Source organism: Lycorma delicatula, chromosome 11 (genome assembly GCF_047948215.1).
Source record: "Lycorma delicatula isolate Av1 chromosome 11, ASM4794821v1, whole genome shotgun sequence".
Classification (NCBI taxonomy): Eukaryota; Metazoa; Arthropoda; class Insecta; order Hemiptera; family Fulgoridae; genus Lycorma; species Lycorma delicatula.
The window spans coordinates 28,383,623-28,398,822 of NC_134465.1; the positions used below are offsets into that span (position 1 = coordinate 28,383,623).

At 31.2% G+C, this 15,200-nt stretch overlaps 1 protein-coding gene across 3 annotated transcripts in view; it reads right to left on the reverse strand.

Moving 5' to 3' along the window:
• LOC142332105 (uncharacterized) overlaps nt 1–15,200 on the reverse strand; it is a 528,381-nt gene that overhangs the window by 165,382 nt on the left and 347,799 nt on the right. For all 3 annotated transcript variants that reach the window (XM_075378327.1, XM_075378328.1, XM_075378326.1), the window contains one exon: nt 7,996–8,068. The gene's annotated coding sequence lies outside the window, so the exon portion shown is untranslated. The remainder of the gene's footprint in view (nt 1–7,995; nt 8,069–15,200) is intronic.

The window sequence follows — 15,200 nt, forward strand, 5'->3', positions numbered from 1 at the left end:
CAGTTCAAAATAAGTATAAATTTTATTAAACACCAAGTATATATATGTATTTTAAGATCTAGATAATAAATCTAATTACATGTAAATGAAATATACCGAGTGATTCAGAAAGGACTTCACAACTTTAAAAGCATGTAAAGATTTATTGAAATAACTTACAGATTCGGTTGAGGTTTCATTTCATAGAAAGACATATTATATTAATAACAATTTTGTCACCTAACATTCACTTAGATTCGATATGTTTTCCATTTCTAATGCGATACACATCCCACCTGAAGTCTAATTCATTCCAGACTGTAGCCATCAAATCGGACTTTACCACTGCAGTTGCAGCGTTAATTTGAAGTCTTAGCTTAAAAAATAAGCAGGCAAAGGTGGTACACATAAACCCGATCTTTAATGAAACTCCACATTAATAAATCTAGCGAGGTCAAATCTGGGGGAGCGAAGTAGCCATGCAACTGGACTTTCACGACCGCTCCACCGACCTAGGAATCGAGTACAAAGAAAATCTCGGACTTCTAGGCGGTAGTTAGGTGGTGCCCCGTCCTGCGGATAGTAAGATCATCTCAGACATTATGGTGTGACTGAGGAATTAGAAAATTTTTAAGCATGTCCAGATAAATGTTACTATTAACGGTTGCCTCCTGGAAGAAAAACGGGCCGTTCTGACTGGAAAAACAACCGGTTTCAACGAAGGTTTGATGCCACGATTAAATTGTATGCCTACTAGGAGGCTCCCTACCGTATTCTCTACGAAACTTACGATGAACTGCAGTTACTGACAAATCTTGAAAACAAAACACAATACGACCTGTGTACAAAAAGAGCACGATTTTTTTTTTTTTTTTTTTTTAATCCCATCCCCTAGGACCGGACCCGCCGCAGAAGCACACTCGGTCGTAGGGCCTTCCGGGCGACGGGCGACGTCCCCGGCACGGGGTACCATGCCGGGGACTTAAAAATACTTCCGGAAAAAAATAAGTTTTTATAAGCAATTGTAATATATTTACAAAGAAAGAATAATAATTACATAAGCAACGGAAAATATTTCCGGAAGTACTTTCTAGTAATTTATGCGCGCGTATGTATGTATGTATGTATGTATGTATGTTCTGGCCCACATGTATATTACGTAAAGTGTAGTATTAAACTAGAAAAAATGTCAGATTTCTTTCACCAATTAGTGTTAACATTGCAAAATTAGTATATAAATATAAAACACAATAAAATACTGAACATATTATACAGAATTCAAGAATTATATTAAATTAGTTTAATAATTCGTAGTATAACTTGGTGGTGATTATACACGTATAATGATTATAAATGTATTTGTTTATACGTTTATTATACATGAATACACTCACAATAAAATTGATAAATTCTCTTTATACAAATATAATTTATGTTTTATTTTAATATTAGATTTTCAAAGAACCTGCGAAAAGAGAAACGATGAAACGTTTCAGCAATTTTTTTTATACATAACAAATTATCCTCTTTTAATAACTTTGATAACTTCAGGATTAGCTAGAGGTATTTAATCTGAGTAGAATAATTTTTTACGTAGCTAGATCTACATATTATTACCCGATAATATAGACAAAATAGTAAAGAACTGGGGAAATAAATTTCTATCATGCGTCAATCTAAGTTATTCAGTTTGTCCGACTTGCTTATATAACTATTTATCACTTCTTAGAAATGTTGTACAATTATAAAAGAGGACTAGGTCAAAATCCGTTATATGCCCACAACTCTGAAAAATTTTTTTATAGATCAAATACTTTGTTAAACAATGTTTTTACTTCTTATACAAAATAAAGGAAATATTGAGATCGCGAAAAATTTTCAGATTTTAACGGAAATATTCATTTTGGCCATCCCTGAATCCATCTTGACTGGTTGACTAGTTTCGGTGTGACGTTTGTACGTACGTATGTATCTCGCGTAACTCAAAAACGGTTAGCTGTTTTTTTTTTGTCTTCAGTCATTTGACTGGTTTGATGCAGCTCTACAAGATTCCCTATCTAGTGCTAGTTGTTTCATTTCGGTATACCCTCTACATCCTACATCCCTAACAATTTGATTTATATATTCCAAACGTGGCCTGCCTACACAATTTTTTGCTTCTACCTGTCCTTCCAATATTAAAGCGACTATTCAAGGATGCCTTAATATGTGACCTATAAGTCTGTTTCTTCTTTTAACTATATAATTTTCCAATTGCTTCTTTCCTCATCAATTTGCCGCAACAGCTCTTCATCTGTCGCTTTATCCACCCATCTGATTTTTAACATTCTCCTGTAGCACCACTTTTCAAAAGCTTCTAATCTTTTCTTCTCAGATACTCCGATCGTCCAAGTTTCACTTCCATATAAAGCTACGCTCAAAATACATAGTTTCAAAAATGTTTTCCTAACGTTTGAATCAATTTTTGATGTAAACAAATTATATTTCTGACTGAAGGCTCGTTTCGCCTGTGCTATTCGGCATCTTTAGTAATTCTACTTCCCAAACAACAAAATTCTTCTACCGCCATAATCTTTTTTCTTCCTATTTTTACATTCAGTGGTCCATCTTCGTTATTTCTACTATACTTCATTACTTTCGTTCTGTTCTTGTTTATTTTCATGCCGTAGTTCTTGCGTAGGACTTCATGTTAGCTGTAGGATGTTTAAATTTTGGATTTAGGACTGTTGTGACATCCAGTTGTGTACCGCCCCTTTTGATTGCAATCGGCTGGACCAAAAGTGGATTTTGGACTTTTACTTAACTGCAGTAATAAGCTCTCTTTGAGAGCTTTTCAACGATATATCATACGTGGTACATATATTCACTAGTTCGAGTAATAGCCTAATAAAATTTTAATTAATGAAATATTTGGATCTTACAAAGGAAAGGTACATCAGTTCGAATCCGACTTCATATACATATATTTTTTTTTTTTACCTTTTTTTTTTAAATTTAAATATATTGATTTATTAATCATTATTAACCTCTGATGGAAAAAAAACTTTTTACGATAAACAATAATTCAATAATAACAATAAAAAATAAAAAATGAAAAAAAAATTAGAAGTTATAGTGAAATAAAATTTTATGTACTTTTCATTTTAATTCAAAAATATTTATAGAGGTTAATAATTAATTAAATCAAAACAATTAAATTTAAAAAAAAAAATTTAAATATGTTTATGAAGTCGGATTCGAACCCATGTGTGGATGGATACGGATCCGACATGTTCTCACTTACACCACATAACTACTTGAGCGACGTGAAATAAAATTAATATTTAACTAATATAAAATGCTGATACCGACACCACATTAAGATGTGATGCATGTGGTGTCCACCACAATGCAATAGTGTAACTGATCACTTTATTAATTTTTTTTTTTTATGTTTAACCTCCGGGGATACCGTTACGTATTGCTTCAGAGGATGAGATGAATGATTTTTAGCGTGTGTGAAAATGTCATGCCTGACCGGAATTCGAACTCGGGTCCTCGGGTAGCATCTCGGCCTAAAGGCCGAGATGCTACCACTCGCGCCACGGAGGCCGGCTTATTAAAGAATTGAAGGATCGTATCTCACTTTAAAATCAAATTAGTTTAAATGAAGTGCAGCAAAAAAATGTGTATATATAATTTAATAGGCGTACAAGGAAGTCATGTGGCGTTCACATCAGACTTTTTCTTTTCTTTTCCGTTACCATTAACCATATTTTGCAGCTATAAATTGTTTATTTTCAAGAATTTCGTTTAAATTTTTAGCAATACATGTTTGATAAAAACAAACTTCTCTTTTGCAAGAAGGAATCTATACTCCTTGTGTCAATTTGTTTGTTATTTTGTTAAAAAAAAAAATTCTCTTACTTCTGGAATATTATATCCAGAATCCTAATTTCCTCATTATCCTCTTTTGTATAATAATTCACATACATTTATTAATTTTTAATTTTTTTTAAATCGATTTCTCTTTCTTTCCATTAAAGTCACGCCACTGATTACTTATTTATGCATTCATTATTGTTACCTATCAAAAATTTAATGAATCTTACAATTTTTATTCTTTCTTCTTGAATCAGTTACAAAATTTATCAGTTTCTGGATTTCTTTTTCTATTTACAAGTAGAAAAACAATGTTGAGGACAGGATACATCTATATCTTTACTCGTTCTAGAATCAAAGCTTGTTTTTCATCATTTTTTACTATTAATTATAGCAGGTATAAGTCTTTTTTCCCTATGTCCAGCAAAATTTTCAGACAATTTTAAACATTCTATTCCATTCTACATAATCGTGTGTGGTGGACGGTCGCACGCACGCGCGTAATTCTCATACAACTGGATAAATATCAAGTTACGGTCGCGTTTTACCCATGTTTTTAATAAGACTAGTACAATGTCAGACAAGCAAACGATAAAAAAACTTACTGTATTAACAATTGTATGTAGACAAGGGTAACGAACGACCTTGAACGTGATAAGGTTGCTATAGCAACCAGGAGCAGCTGCTAGTGCCGAACTGCAGTTACCGCCTTTTATCGATTACCCCTCAGAACAATGACCTTCACCCTGTGAACTCGCTTATTCTTTTTTTCCTTTTTCATCCAGGACATTTTAAACTATTGTTTAATTATCTTTAAATAAATACTTCCTGTTTATGTTTTTAAGTACCAATAATATGCTAAAATGTTATTTAAAAGGAAGAGAAGTTGTAATATTCATGACTCCGGATTGAAAAGCCATTATTATGTTTATATATTAATAGATTTAAGCTATTAACCATAGACAAAAATAAAGCTTCCCCGCCGGTTTCACTCGCGCTTAATTCTAATAAAACTTCAAATATAGGAAATAATACTTAGTAATCATATGTGAGCTGTTGCTCTAAGAGTTATCTCTATTCACAAGTTACAAGATAAAATAAAGTTTTTTAGATAAAGGATGTGTTCTGAAAATCAAAGTAAAAAGGATATTGAAGTTAATTAAAAACTATTTTGCCCCGGCACAGCTAAGTCAGTCAAGGAGTTTCATCACACCATTTTTTCGCACTGCAATGATTCGAAGTTTTAATCGTGTTGTTACCTGTTTGAATATCTTTCAAATTCAGAGCGATAATCAAAAGCTAAAAGGAACTATCGGCAATTAAGAAATGCTATAAGCAGGAAGTGCAAACTGGCGAAAGAAGAGTGGATTAAAGAAAAGTGTTCAGAAGTGGAAAGAGAAATGAACATTGGTAAAATAGCCGGAGCATACAGGAAAGTTAAGGAAAATTTTGGGGTACATAAATTAAAATCTAATAATGTGTTAAACAAAGACGGTACACCAATATATAATACGAAAGGTAAAGTCGATAGATGGGTGGAATATATTGAAGAGGTATACGGAGGAAATGAATTAGAAAATGGTGTTATAGAGGAAGAAGAGGAAGTTGAGGAGGATGAAATGGGAGAAACAATACTGAGATCTGAATTTAGGAGAGCATTAAAAGATTTAAATGGCAGAAAGGCTCCTGGAATAGACGGAATACTCCGAAAAGTCCCATCGGATTACTCCGATGGGACTTTTTAGTTCAGGATATAAAATTCTACAGTACTAAATTCCTTGCGTCAGGATTAGTGCTCGCAGGGCACCGCAAGATTAACCCACCGGGTTGGTCTAGTGGTGAATGCGTCTTCCCAGATCAGCAGATTTGGAAGTCGACAGTTCCAGCGTTCAAGTCCTAGTTATTTTATATGGATTTGAATACTAGACGTGGATACCGGGGTTCTTTGGTGGTTGGGTTTCAATTAACCACACATCTCAGGAATGGTCGAACTGAGACTGTACAAGACTACCCTTCACTTACACTCATACATATCATCCTCTGAAGTATTATCTGAAAGGTAATTACCGGAGGCTAAACAGGATAAAGAAAAGGATCACCGCTAGATTACACATTGACATTAAATTTAGTAAATCACATTAACTTTCTGAAGAAATCGATATCGAAATTCAATATTCCTCAAACCATCAAACCCTAGCTAAATATTTAAATACATAAATAGACGTCATTCCCACTAATTTTATTAACAAACTAATTTATTTTTAGTTATATTACGATAATAATACAAACTGATCTGTTTTAAACAATGATTTAATAAATCAGATAATACCTTTCTGAAGAAGTCGATTTGGACAGAGACAACAATCGATTTAGACAATTACAATCGGCATAGACAACGATAAAATTTGGCAAATCAAATTCTAGGTTATTTATTTATTTATTTATTTTTTTTATTTTTTATTTTTGTTTATTTATGATCTATATAGTGAAAGAAATTGGTGAAATTTGAAGAGTAAACATTCCGGGAGGAGTAAGAAAGATACAGTTAAAATTTTGTAATCATTGGTTTAGTAGTTTTTGCGGATATCGGAAATAAAACGAAAAAGAGATGCTTCTTTATATAACAGTGGTATATTTTATACATCAATTTAGCGTAAAGATGCATTCAGTATATCACTACAAATAATAATGTGTTCCTAACATGTAAAAAATAGTGAATTGAAATATAAATCTACGGAAACCTCTTCAGTTTGCTGCTGGTATAAATAATTAATATCTACCGTGTTGGAGACAATTATTTGACTTTATATAGATTTAACCTCATTATGTACATACATAATTGAATCATATCGAAATAAATTAAAAGATATTGTTGCTATAAAAACAAAATCATTTCCGTGAAAACTTTCACTGTTAAATTAACGGGGGAAAAAGATATTAATAAAATAGATTAACGGATAAATAATTTTAATTCAAAATTTCCAATACGGAAAACAATTTTGAATAACTGTTTGGTACTATAATCAACTTAATTATTGCTACGATTAACAGGAAGTTCCTTTTAAAATTAATTGAATTTTATTTAATAATCAAATTTTTAAATATAATTTGATATACAAAGAGTTTCTAAAATGGTGGGCTGGCTATACTTTTTCGGATTCTACTTATAAAACTAAATAAAAAGTATCCTTAGGGAAAATGACAATTTCTCCTTGGTTCTTCCCCTGCCCATTTTGTTATTTTTATATAAAAATTTATATCTCAAGTTCGGATAAAGGAATCACATTAATATTTGGTAAGCATCTTGGTAATAAAGTTTTAAAATTAGAAAAAAATCAGGACTTAAATACCTTCAAAAATTAAAAAATGGCGGCCATGTTTTTTCCAGTCCATTATTTCTCCATAAATATTAGTTCTATCAAAATTTATGTTATTTGCTAAAATATTATGCCTTTTATTTTTTAAAAAAATGACATTTTATTTTTGAAAATCCATTAACAAATAGCCGAGTTATGGCAGAAAATTAATGTAATTATGTATCTCTTTTCATGTCCTTCACTTTACGTTCAATTCGATTAAATATTAATTTTTTTTTATTTATTGTTAATTATAATATAGTAATTTAGTTTGAAATTAAGTAATAATTTTCTCACAATAATAGACCTAATAATTATGACACAGAATTACATCAATTTTCTCCCATAAATCGAATATTTTTTAACTGAATTAAAAAATAAAATGTTATTTTGTTGAAAATAAAAGGCTTAATATTTTATTAAATAACATAAATTTTGATAAAACTAATATTTTTAGAGATATAACCAGATTGAAAAATAAACATGGCCGCCATTTTGTTTTTTCAAAGGTTTTTAATTCCTGATTTTTTGCTAATTTTGAAACTTTATTACCAAGAAGCTAACAAAATATTAATGTGATTCCTCCATCCGAACTTGTGATATAAATTGTTTATATAAAAATAACAAAATGGCAGACGGGGGAGAACAAAGGAGAAATTGCCATTTTTCCTAAGGATACTTTTTATTTAGTTTTATAAGTAGAATCTAAAAAAGTATAGCCAACCCACAATTTTAGAAACAACCTGTATATAAAATTAATTATAAAATTATTGATACACATAAAAAAAGGTATATTTACCAGCTGCAGCTTAAAATCCAATAAGATCACGTGATGTACCTCCCACTCATTAAACATAATAACATCCCACGATCTGAAAACAAAATAAAAAAATACATAAAGGATCATTATAGATTTAAAAAATATAATTAAGCACAATAAAAAATTATATAATTCTTTCTGAAACAGTTATCCATATTGATTAATTATGCGAGATATTCCAAAAGTAAAATCCGATTCGTTATTGAATATAAACCGATTGCCATGTCAACATGACCCACCCACAATAACTACCAATAAAATAATCTTAAATCCTACACACGCCCATTTTCCAGAACATTCTGTTAAATGGTGATAAAGAAACAAACCATGAACCCTGTTAAATCGTGGTAAAATAATGAAACATGAACTGAACATTACTGCAATAAATATGTGGTTTGATTCATTTTTCGCAAGCGGAAACAAAGCTATGTGTCTTTCCGCAGACATAAATCTTTGGTGTTACAGATAGAGTTCTGTTTATAGTAATAATACCGGGTGAATCAAAGATAACTTCACAAATTTAAAAGCATACAAACACATATTTAGATACCTAACAGATTCCGAGGTTAAGGTCTCATTGAAAAAAAAAACAAAAAAATCAAGTTTGTTTAAAATCAACATTCACTTTAGTTCGATATCCCTTCCATTTGAAATGCGACATACATCCTACCTGAAGTCAACCTCATTCCAGACTGAAGCCAGTAATTTAGCGTTACTTCTGCAGCTGCGGCTTTAATTCGAAGAGTTAGCTCAACAAGATCAGCAGGCAAAGGTGGTACATTAAACCGATCATTAACGAAATCCCACAAGATAAAATCTAGCGGGGTCAAATCTGGAGAACGAGGTGGCCATACAATTGGATATTTACGATTAGTTCACCGACCTGGGAATCAAGTTTCAAGAAAATCTCGGAATTCTAGGCGATAATGAGGTGATACCCCGTTTTGCTAATAGTAAGACCATCTTAGTTATCATCGTCTAAAAGAAGTATTAGAAGACTTTGAAGCATGTCCAGATAAACTATACCATTTACAGTTACCTCCTGAAAGAAAAATGCGCCGTTCTGTCTTGAAGAAGAACATGTCTCAATGAAAGTTTGGTGCCAAGAGTAAATTGTATTTAGGAGGCTCCGTACAAAACACTACAAAAATTTCGTTGAACTGCAGTTTCTCACTGCAAATCGTGAAACCAAAAAAAAAACTGCGAGTACGTTCCGCACTTCAGTCATTTGACTGGTTTAATGCAGCTCTCAAAGATTCCCTATCTAGTGTTAGTCGTTTCATTTCGGTATACCCCCTACATCCTACATCCCTAACAATTTGTTTTACATACTCCAAACGTTGCATGCAAGTAAAATTTTTTCCTTCTACCTGTCCCTCCAATATTAAAGCGACTATTCCAAGATACCTTAATATGTGGCCTATAAGTCTGTCTCTTCTTTTAACTATATTTGTCAAAATGCTTCTTTCTCGATCAAATTGTCGCAACGCCTCTTCATTTGTCGCTTTATCCACCCATCTGATTTTTAACATTCTCCTGTAGCACCATTTTTCAAAAGGTTCTAATCTTTTCTTCTCAGGTACTCCGATCATCCAACTTTCAATTCCATATAAAGCTACGCTCCAAATACATACTTTCAAAAATCTTTTCCTGACCTTTAAATTAATTTTTTATGTAAATAAATTATATTTTTGACTAAAGGCTCGTTTTCCCTGTGTTATTAGGAATTTTATATCGCTCCTGCTTCGTCCATCTTTAGTAATTCTACTTCCTAAATAACAAAATTCTTCTACCTCCATAATCATTCAGTGCTCCATCTTCGTTATTTCTACTGCATTTCATTACTTTCGTTTTATTCTTGTTTATTTTCATGCGGTAATTCCTGCGTAGGACTTCATCCATGCCGTTCATTTTTTCTTCTAATTCTCTTTTACTCTTCCTATAAATATATAAAATAAAATATAAATGGACTAATTAAAGAATAAATTAACCTTGCACAAGTTATCATTATAAAGATTATAAACTAAATTTAACCTACTCTCGCTAATCTTGACTAGCGAGCGAAACAAGCGTTGGTTAAGTTAGGTTAGATTATATTTATAATTTTGGTATTAAGTAAATTCCAAGTAGTGGTTGTATAACCCATAAGACCCGAAACTATAAATATAATCTAACCAAACATAACCAACGGACAACAATCAAAGTTAGCGAGCGTAGGTTAAGTATGGTTAGATTATAATTATAACATGATTAAGATAAATTTATTCTTAAAGTTCTCCATTTATATTTCATTTTATATATTTATAATGGTGGTTTACAAAACCCCATGAGATCCCTGCTCTACGCTAATCTCAAAATTATTTTTACAACCTACATTCTAAATTACATATTTCATACATTCAAATCCTTATCCTTATTTACAGGGATGGTGGGAGGGGAGGAGTGAGAGAGAGAGTGATCGAGAGGGAGAGAGAGAGAGAGAGAAAGAGTGAGAGAGAGAGAGTGAGAGAGAGAGAGAGAGTGTGTGTGTGTGTGTGTGTGTGTGTGTGTGTGTGTGTGTGTGTGTGTGTGTGTGTGTGTGTGTGTGTGTGTGTGTGTGTGTGTGTGTGAGTAAAACTGACGGTGAAGGGGGAGTGACTCGAAGTAGCGGGAATACTGGTTGGAGAAAACAACATAATATAAAAGTTCTTTTTGCTTTTCTCAATTTGCTTGTGAATCCAGCATTACTTCAACTGTTTTTTATTTTATCATTTCTAGCCACCATTTCTAGCACATAGTATTCCTTTATCTTAGTACTAAATTTAACTTTAAAAATTAATTAATTCAATAAATTAAAAAAAAAAAACTGCGGAACCGCGCTAGATATTTAGATCTAAGTAAATTTTTCCTATTGATTTTTGGCTAGAACAAAATATTATCATTCGTATTTATTTTGGAGACAGATTTTTATAAATACATTAGCGGAGCCGACAGACGTTGTCCTGTACACACGTCTTTAATTCGAAAATTTCAAACTTTTTTGAATAAGCTGTAACAATCTGGACCGTTTTGATGAAAATTATTATTAAAAAGTTATTACAATATCTAACGTCATTACATGTTCATTTATCACAATTCGACCAATCGATAGCGTGTGAGTATGTGTATACTGTATGAGTGAAGTGAAATGTAGAAGCTGTGTTAAATAAAACCGTAAACTTGTTTTAATTAAAGGTGAAAAAGTTTACACTCAAACTATTTTATAACATATATTTTTTAATTTACAAAAACTTAATTCATCGTAATGCCATCGGATGTACAATATTTTTCGTTAATGCTTGAGGAGTATAAACGAACAAATTCGATGGTTTTCCAACTCTGGAACGCGCAACATATAATTGGCCGTGAGAAAAACACGGATTTTCTAAACTTAATCCACAAATTGTCATTGTTTGGCCTTGTGACTTATTTATAGTCATAGCAAATGCCAAGCGGATTGGAAATTGCAAACGTTTGAATGGTATAGGTGAATCTGAAGGAATCATCGGGATCCGTGGTAGAAGTACAACTTCTCCACTCAAAATAGTGGCTTCAAGAATGTTGCCCGTGATTTTTTTATAACTAATCGCGTGCCATTACACAATTTCGGGGTATTTAAATTTCGAAGAAAAATTATAGGTGGGCCAATCTTCAATCGCAAATTATGTGGTGGCATTCAAGGTAAATGTAGTGAATTTAAAAACTCTACAGGATAGTTGACGACTTCGTCAGGTTCAACAACAGTGTCGATCGATTTGAATGTAATTTCATTACCAGGCAATGACTGTTGTATTTTTAAATTGATGGCGTCAACATCTAAATTTTTTGCGGCTAAAATAGCTCGCTCTCGTAGCCATCCATGATTAGTAGTATAATTATGTCTCAAATCTGGAAAGATACTTTTTATTAACTCATCTTTGGTAGCCACCATGTTGCAAAAATTCTTTGGAAGTCGAATATATTGTGTATCTTCATACAATTGAATTTTACCATCGCCAATGTCTAACAATTGTTCAGAGAATCCTGACGCTAATGGATTGTTTTGAAGTTGAACGCGCATATTAATAGTAAGGCATAATTTACTCACACTTCGCCATAAACATGCGTTTATTTCGTCCGCATATGTCGCACGTGGAATGACTGGTAATGTTTGTCTGAAATCACCAGACAGCAGCAGCAGAACACCACCGAAAAGCCTAGTATTATTTTTGATATCTTTTAGAGACCTGTCGAGAGCTTCAAGCGAATGCTTGTGGGCCAAATTTATTGTACCAAATTTTAGATAAAAAACGTGTAATTTTATTTTTTTGCTTTTTTTTATTTAATATTTCCAAAAAGGAATAATTTTTAATAAAAACAATTGAAAAAATTCCTATGAAATCAATTAGCTACACAAAGAAATTTGTAGGTTAGGGTGGTTGTTAATCAACGCACGTGTAAATTTGATAAAAAATTATATGAAATATACTCGCTTTGATTCCGCACTAAATTCGCAAAATGTATCGTTTTTTTATGCACACTTCAAAACTCTTCAAAACTAATTACATTTTGATGTAATATTTTAATTAGCACACGATTTTTTGTAACACAAAATTACGAAATATTTTTCTCAATTTGATCGCAGCACCAACTGTCGAGACAAACTAAAATTAAAATAGAATATTATTGAATTATTCGATAGTGCGATGGTTAAATATTAAGACACGTTTAATATTTAACGTGTCACAAGTACAAACTGGAAAATGTCTGACACAACACCAATAACTCAAGGTAAAAACACAAAAATACATTAAAAAAAAAACATGTTTGAGAAAACTTTTCAGGTGCCGAAAAAAAAGCAGGCCCGGCCTCGTGTCTTCGGTTGCTAAGACACGTTTAATAACAGTTTCAGCTGTTCATTTATTTGTTTACATTTGTAACTTTGTGTTTTTTATGTATTTGTGTATAGCGCAGTCTGCCGGATTCAATGTAAAACATTCCAAAATCAACAACTACTAATAAAAAAAAAATTAATTAAAAAAACATTTTTCCAGTGGACCAAGTTGTGAATTGTGAACCATTCTCGAATCCCCTTGAACACACAAAAAAAATTTCATCAAAATCGGTCTAGCCGTTTAGGAGGAGTTCAATCTCATACACACGCACACAAGAAATTATATATATATATATATATATATATATATATAATTTCTTTAATATATGTAATTAAATTTCTTTAATATATATATATATAAATCTTTATATATATATATATATATATATATAAAGATTTATTCGATTTAAAAAAGACCTGGCTTTAATCAGATACAGATAAGTTAATTAAAGTATAATCATCAATATAGCCATTGCTATGTGATTATAAAAACTAAAAGATGTTTTTTTTTTTATTAAACAAACGGACAAAATCATTGGATCGACCGAAATCGTTCGAAGAATATCTTTTAATTTATAAGGTATAAAACAAAACAGTTTAAAAATTTTCTATTAATTTCATTTTGTTATATTTGAATTTTTCTCACTTTTTTAGACAGGCGGTATAGATTGTACAAAATGTGGATTCAACATTCTGAAGACAGCAAAAAACCAGATAAAAATTTTATAATACTATAAAAACATAAGTTAAACCACGTAATTTTTTAATAAAAAATTTTCATATTATAAAAATAAACGTATGATTTACACGTGTACACTTTTATTACGTGTATCCAAATTTCAGGGATCCCAAAGTTATTTTGGATAATTAATTAATAAAATTTAATTTAAAATTGAACTTATAATTTCATAAGATAACTAAACCGCCTATTTATGAGAAATTTTGTTCAAATTTTATAATTTTGCATTAGATTAATTTAGTTTCAAAGTAAAGAATAAAAAATTAAACAGAAATTTAACGTGTTACTGATTACAGCATTCACAAGGGATTCATTATTTTGTTTTATTTCATTAATTTTCTTAAAACCTGTTAAAAGTTTTTATACAATTAGTCTGAAAATATCTAGATTAACAGGTTTATATTTTACATTCTCTAATTACTTATATATAAATAAAATGAAATTCAACCTTAACAAAAATTCGTTCACATTCTCTTTTCTAGCACTTTCGGTCATTCGACCATCCTCAGGATAAATTATTCTTCAATTTGAGATCATTAAAATTAAAATAATTTATTAACAAAAATTGTTTCTGAGGATGGTCGAATGACCGAAAGTGCTAGAAAAGAGAACGTGAACGAATTTTCGGTAAGGTTGAATTTCATATTATTTATATACTAGCAGACCCGGCAATGCGTCGTTGTTGCTAGATTTGAGTATATATATAAAAAGATTAACAAACACAATTGAAAGTTTGATAAAACATTAACAAAAATAAATATTATGGAACTTCACAAAATTTAACTTTTCCCTTTTTCCCATTTACCCTTTCCTTTCCCCCTTTTCATTTTACCATATTCCCTTTCCCCCTTTTCCATTTCCCCCATTTATCTTTCCATTGTTACCTTTCCCCTTTCTCCTTTCCATTTCCTTTTACCATTTTCCCTTTTTTCTATTTTCCCCTTTTTCTTTTTTTACTTTCTTCCCTTTTATTTTTTCGATTTTTCCCTATTTCCCTTTTCCGATTTTTCCCTTTCTCCCATTTTCCCCGCGCGTAAATCGGTCCAGCAGTTTTTAGTCTATAGCAGACACATATATAGGAAACACTGAAATGGAATCGTAAAATATTTAGTATAGCGTGTGTTGTTTTACGTCCAACAGACAGCGCTGTTTTAAAAAAAAAGCACATTTTCACCTGTTACAGATGTGACATCTTAAGTATATAAATAGTAGGTATATAAAAACACGAGCGTATTCGAATGCAACGTTGTGTCAAAATTTCAAAGCAATCGGTGAAGAACTTTCGGAGATTTAAGATTTTGAACAAACGAATATTTACATTTTTATTTATACAGATAAATAATATTATATACCAGCTGTGCCACTCTTAAAAGACTTTTCTTTAATTACGTTAGTTTTAGAATATTTAGTAAACAATCTAAAAACACATCCTTAAATCTGGTTATTTTATATTAAATTATACTATCGTTGTTTAAGTTAATCCGGATAATCGAGAATCTATAACATATAAAAATAAAAGTATAACTGCAGGCTATGACCTTCCATTTTGTGTGA